Source organism: Saccoglossus kowalevskii, chromosome 1 (genome assembly GCF_978046115.1).
Source record: "Saccoglossus kowalevskii chromosome 1, keSacKowa6.1, whole genome shotgun sequence".
Taxonomy (NCBI): Eukaryota; Metazoa; Hemichordata; class Enteropneusta; family Harrimaniidae; genus Saccoglossus; species Saccoglossus kowalevskii.
Window position 1 is genome coordinate 5,836,377 of NC_140641.1, and position 6,543 is coordinate 5,842,919.

The window sequence follows — 6,543 nt, forward strand, 5'->3', positions numbered from 1 at the left end:
CGTACTTTTCAGTACTTAATAGTACTTTGCCACTACTTGCCGTACTTTGCCACTACTTTGCCGAACTTTGCCACTAATTTGCCGTACTTACCACTACTTTGCCACTACTTTGCCGTACTTTGCCACTACTTTTCCGTACTTTGCCGTACTGTGCCATTACTTTGCGTACTTTGCCACCACTTTGCCGTACTTTGACACTACTTTGCCGTACTTTTCAGTACTTTTCCGTACTTTGCCACTACTTTGCTGTACTTTGCTATTACGTTGCGTACTTTGCAACTACTTTGCCACTACTTTTCCGCACTTTACCACAACGTTGCTGTACTTTTACACTACCTTGCTGTACTTTGCCACTACTTTTCCGTTGTTACCACTACTTTGCCACTACGTTGCCGTACTTTGGCGCTACCTTGCTATACTTTGCCACTACTTTTCCGTACTTTGCCTCTACTTTGCTGTACTTTGCCACTACTTTGCCGTATTTTGCCGCTACTTTGCCGTACTTTGCCACTACGTTGCCACTACTTTGCCGTGCTTTGCGACTACTTTGCAGTATGTTGCCACTACTTTGCCGAACTTTGCCACTAATTTGCCGTACTTACCACTACTTTGCCACTACTTTGCCAAACGTTGACAATACTTTGCCGTACTTTGCAACTACCTTGCTGTACCTTGCCACAACTTTGCCGTTCTTTGCCACTACATCGCAGTACTTTGCCACTAGTTTGCTGTACTTTGCCACTACTTTGCAGCAATTTGCAACTACTTTGCCGTACTTTGCCTTTATTTTGCCGTAATTTGCCACTACTTTGTCGTACTTTGCCACTAATTTGCCGTACTTTTCAGTACTTAATAGTACTTTGCCACTACTTGCCGTACTTTGCCACTACTTTGCCGAACTTTGCCACTAATTTGCCGTACTTACCACTACTTTGCCACTACTTTGCCGTACTTTGCCTCTACTTTGCTGTACTTTGCCATTACTTTGCCGTACTTTGCAACTACTTTGCCACTACTTTGCCGCACTTTACCACTATGTTGCTGTACTTTTACACTACTTTGCCGTACTTTGCCACTACTTTGACGTTGTTACAACTACTTTGCCACTACTTTGCCACTACGTTGCCGTACTTTGGCGCTACCTTGCTGTACTTTGCCACTACTTTTCCGTACTTTGCCTCTACTTTGCTGTACTTTGCCACTACTTTGCCGTACTTTGCAACTACTTTGCCGTACTTTGTCACTACTTTTCCGTACTTTGCCGCTACTTTGCTGTACTTGCCACTACTTTGCAGTACATTGCCACTACTTTTCCGTACTTTGTCACTACTTTGCCGTTCTTAGCACTACTTTGCCACTACTTTGCTGTACTTTGCCACTACTTTGCTTTACATTGCCAGTACTTTGCCGTACTTTTCAGTATTTTGCCGTAATTTGCCATTACTTTGCCGTACTTTGACACTACTTTGCACTACTTTGCCATTACTTTGCCGCACTTTGCCACTACTTTGCCGAACTTTGCCACTACTTTGCCGTTCTTACCACAACTTTGCCACTACTTTGCCGTACTTTGCCACCACTTTTCCGTACTTTGCCACTACTTTGCCGTACTTTGCTACTACTTTGCCGTACTTTTCAGTACTTAATAGTACTTTGCCACTACTTGCCGTACTTTGCCACTACTTTGCCGAACTTTGCCACTACTTTGCCGTACTTACCACTACTTTGCCACTACTTTGCCGTACTTTGCCACTACTTTCCCGTAATTTGCCACTACTTTGCCATACTTTGCCACTGCTTTGGCACTACTTTGCCATTACTTTGCGCACTTTGCAACTACTTTGCCGTCCTTTGCCACTACTTTCCCGTAATTTGCCACTACTTTGACGTACTTTTCAGTACTTTTCCGTACTTTGCCACTACTTTGCTGTACTCTGCCATTACTTTGCCGTACTTTGCAACTACTTTGCCACTACTTTTCCGCACTTTACCACAACGTTGCTGTACTTTTACACTACTTTGCTGTACTTTGCCACTACTTTTCCGTTGTTACCACTACTTTGCCACTACGTTGCCGTACTTTGGCGCTACCTTGCTATACTTTGCCACTACTTTTCCGTACTTTGCCTCTACTTTGCTGTACTTTGCCACTACTTTGCCGTATTTTGCCGCTACTTTGCCGTACTTTGCCACTACGTTGCCACTACTTTGCCGTGCTTTGCGACTACTTTGCAGTATGTTGCCACTACTTTGCTAAACGTTGACAATACTTTGCCGTACTTTGCAACTACCTTGCTGTACCTTGCCACAACTTTGCCGTTCTTTGCCACTACATCGCAGTACTTTGCCACTAGTTTGCTGTACTTTGCCACTACTTTGCAGCAATTTGCAACTACTTTGCCGTACTTTGCCTTTATTTTGCCGTAATTTGCCACTACTTTGTCGTACTTTGCCACTAATTTGCCGTACTTTTCAGTACTTAATAGTACTTTGCCACTACTTGCCGTACTTTGCCACTACTTTGCCGAACTTTGCCACTAATTTGACGTACTTACCACTACTTTGCCACTACTTTGCCGTACTTTGCCACTACTTTTCCGTACTTTGCCGTACTGTGCCATTACTTTGCGTACTTTGCCACCACTTTGCCGTACTTTGACACTACTTTGCCGTACTTTTCAGTACTTTTCCGTACTTTGCCACTACTTTGCTGTACTTTGCTATTACGTTGCGTACTTTGCAACTACTTTGCCACTACTTTGCCGCACTTTACCACTACGTTGCTGTACTTTTACACTACTTTGCCGTACTTTGCCACTACTTTGCCGTTGTTACCACTACTTTGCCACTACTTTGCCACTACCTTGCCGTACTTTGGCGCTACCTTGCTGTACTTTGCCACTACTTTTCCGTACTTTGCCTCTACTTTGCTGTACTTTGCCACTACTTTGCCGTACTTTGCAACTACTTTTCCGCACTTTGTCACTACTTTTCCCTACTTTGCCGCTACTTTGCTGTACTTGCCACTACTTTGCAGTACATTGCCACTACTTTTCCGTACTTTGTCACAACTTTGCCGTTCTTAGCACTACTTTGCCACTACTTTGCTGTACTTTGCCACTACTTTGCCTTACATTGCCAGTACTTTGCCGTACTTTTCAGTATTTTGCCGTAATTTGCCATTACTTTGCCGTACTTTGACACTACTTTGCACTACTTTGTCATTACTTTGCAGTACGTTGCCACTACTTTGGGTACTTTGCAACTACTTTGCCATCCTTTGCCACTACTTTCCCGTACTTCGCCACTACTTTGCCGTACTTTGCCACTACTTTGCCGTACTTTGCAACTACTTTGCCGTACTTTGCCACTACTTTTCCGTACTTTGCCTCTACTTTGCTGTACTTTGCCACTACTTTGCCGTACTTTGCAACTACTTTTCCGCACTTTGTCACTACTTTTCCCTACTTTGCCGCTACTTTGCTGTACTTGCCACTACTTTGCAGTACATTGCCACTACTTTTCCGTACTTTGTCACAACTTTGCCGTTCTAAGCACTACTTTGCCACTACTTTGCTGTACTTTGCCACTACTTTGCCTTACATTGCCAGTACTTTGCCGTACTTTTCAGTATTTTGCCGTAATTTGCCATTACTTTGCCGTACTTTGACACTACTTTGCACTACTTTGCCATTACTTTGCAGTACGTTGCCACTACTTTGGGTACTTTGCAACTACTTTGCCATCCTTTGCCACTACTTTGCCGTACTTCGCCACTACTTTGCCGTACTTTGCCACTACTTTGCCGTACTTTGCAACTACTTTGCCGTAATTTGCCACTACTTTTTCGTATTTTGCCATTACATTTCCGTACGTTGCCACTACTTTGCCGTCATTTGCCACTACTTTGCAGTACTTTGCGACTAGTTTGCCGTACTTTGCCACTAATTTGCCGTACTTTGCCACTACTTTGCCGTACTTTCCCATAACCTTGCTGTACTTTGCCATTACATTGCCGTACTTTTCAGTACTTCGCCGTTCTTTACCACTACTTTGCCGTACTTTGACACTACTTTGCAGTACTTTGCAACTACGTTGCCACTACTTTGCCACTAGTTTTCAGTACTTTGCCACTACTTTGCAGTAATTTGCAACTACTTTGCCCTACTTTGCCATTACTTTGCCGTAATTTGCCAATAGTTTGCCATACTTTTCCACTACGTTGCCGTACTTTTCAGTACTTTGCCGTGCTTTGCCACTACTTTCCCGCAATTTGCCACTACTTTGCCGTACTTGGCCACTACTTTGCCGTACTTTTCAGTATATTGCCGCACTTTGCCACTACTTTGCCGTACTATGCCACTACTTTGCCGTACTTTGCCGTCTTTTGCCACTACTTTCCCGTACTTTGCCACAAATTTGCTGTACTTTACCACTACTTTGCCGTACTTTTTAGTACTTTGCCACTATTTTGCCGTACTTTGACACTACTTTGCCACTACTTTGCCATACTTTGACATTACTTTTCCGTACTTTGTCACTACTTTGCCGTCCTTTGCCACTGCTATGCAGTACTTTGCCACTACTTTGCCGTACATTGACACAACTTTGCCGTACTTTGCCAGTACGTTGCTGTACTTTGCCACTACTTTGCAGTACGTTGCCAATACTTTGGGTACTTTGCAACTACTTTGCCATCCTTTGCCACTACTTTCCCGTATTTCGCCACTACTTTGCCGTACTTTGCCACTACTTTGCCATACTTTGCAACTACTTTGCCGTCATTTGCCACTACTTTGCAGTACTTTGCGACTAGTTTGCCGTACTTTGCCACTACTTTGCCGTACTTTGCCACTACTTTGCCGTACTTTCCCATAACCTTGCTGTACTTTGCCATTACATTGCCGTACTTTTCAGTACTTCGCCGTTCTTTACCACTACTTTGCCGTACTTTGACACTACTTTGCCGTACTTTGCCACTACGTTGCCGTACTTTTCAGTACTTTGCCGTACTTTGCCACTACTTTGCCCTACTTTGCCGTACGTTGACACTGCTTTGCCATACTTACCACTACTTTGCCACTACTTTGCCGTACCATGCCACTACTTTGCCCTACTTTGCCGTACTTTGTCATTCCTTTGCGTACTTTGCAACTACTTTGCCGTCCTTTGCCACTACATTCCCGTACTTTGCCACTACTTTGCCGTACTTAATAGTACGTTTCCATACTTTGCCACTACTTTGCTGTACTTTGCCATTACTTTGCAGTACTTTGCAACTACGTTGCCACTACTTTGCCACTAGTTTTCAGTACTTTGCAACTACTTTGCCCTACTTTGCCATTACTTTGCCGTAATTTGCCAATACTTTGCCATACTTTTCCACTACGTTGCCGTACTTTTCAGTACTTTGCCGTACTTTGCCACTACTTTGCCGCAATTTGCCACTACTTTGCCGTACTTGGCCACTACTTTGCCGTACTTTTCAGTATATTGCCGCACTTTGCCACTACATTGCCGTACTATGCCACTACTTTGCCGTACTTTGCCGTATTTTGCCATTACTTTGCGTACTTTGCCATTACTTTGCCGTACTTTCCCACTACTTTGCCGTCCTTTTCACTAATTTGCAGTGCTTTGCCTCTACTTTGTGTACTTTGCCACTACTTTGCCGTACTTTGCCACTACTTTGCCGTGTTTTGCCACTACTTTGTCGTACTTTGCCACTACTTTGGCGTACTTTGCCACTACTTTGCCACTACTTTGCCGTACTTTTCCACTACTTTGCCACTACTTTGGTGTAATTTGCCACTACTTTGCTGTACTTTGCCACTACTTTGCCACCACTTTGCCACCAATTTGCCACACGTTGCCACTACTTTGCCACTACTTTGCCATACTTTGCTTTATTTTGCCACGACTTTGCCGCTACATTGCCGCTACTTTGCGACTACTTTGCAACTGCTTTGGCACTACTTTGCCACTACTTTGCTGTACTTTGCCACTACTTTGCCATACTTTGCCACAACTTTGCCGTACTTTGCTACTACTTTGCCGTACTTTGTCGCTACTTTGCCGTACTTTGCTACTACTTTGGAACTACTTTGCCATACTTTTCCACTACTTTGCCGTACTTTGCCACTACTTTCCCATACTTTACCACTACTTTGCCACTACTTTGCCACTACTTTGCCGCACTTTGCCACTACTTTGCCGTACTTTGCCACTACTTTGCCGTACTTTACCACTGCTTTGCCACTACTTTGCCATACTTTGCCACTACTTTGCCATACTTTGCCACTGCTTTGGCACTACTTTGCCACTACTTTGCCGTACTTTGCCACTACTTTGCCGTACTTTGCCACTACTTTCCCGTACTTTGCCACTACTTTGCCGTACTTTGCCACTACTTTGCCGTACTTAATAGTACGTTTCCATACTTTGCCACTACTTTGCTGTACATTGCCATTACTTTGCAGTACGTTGCAACTACGTTGCCACTACTTTGCCACTAGTTTTCAGTACTTTGCAACTACTTTGCCC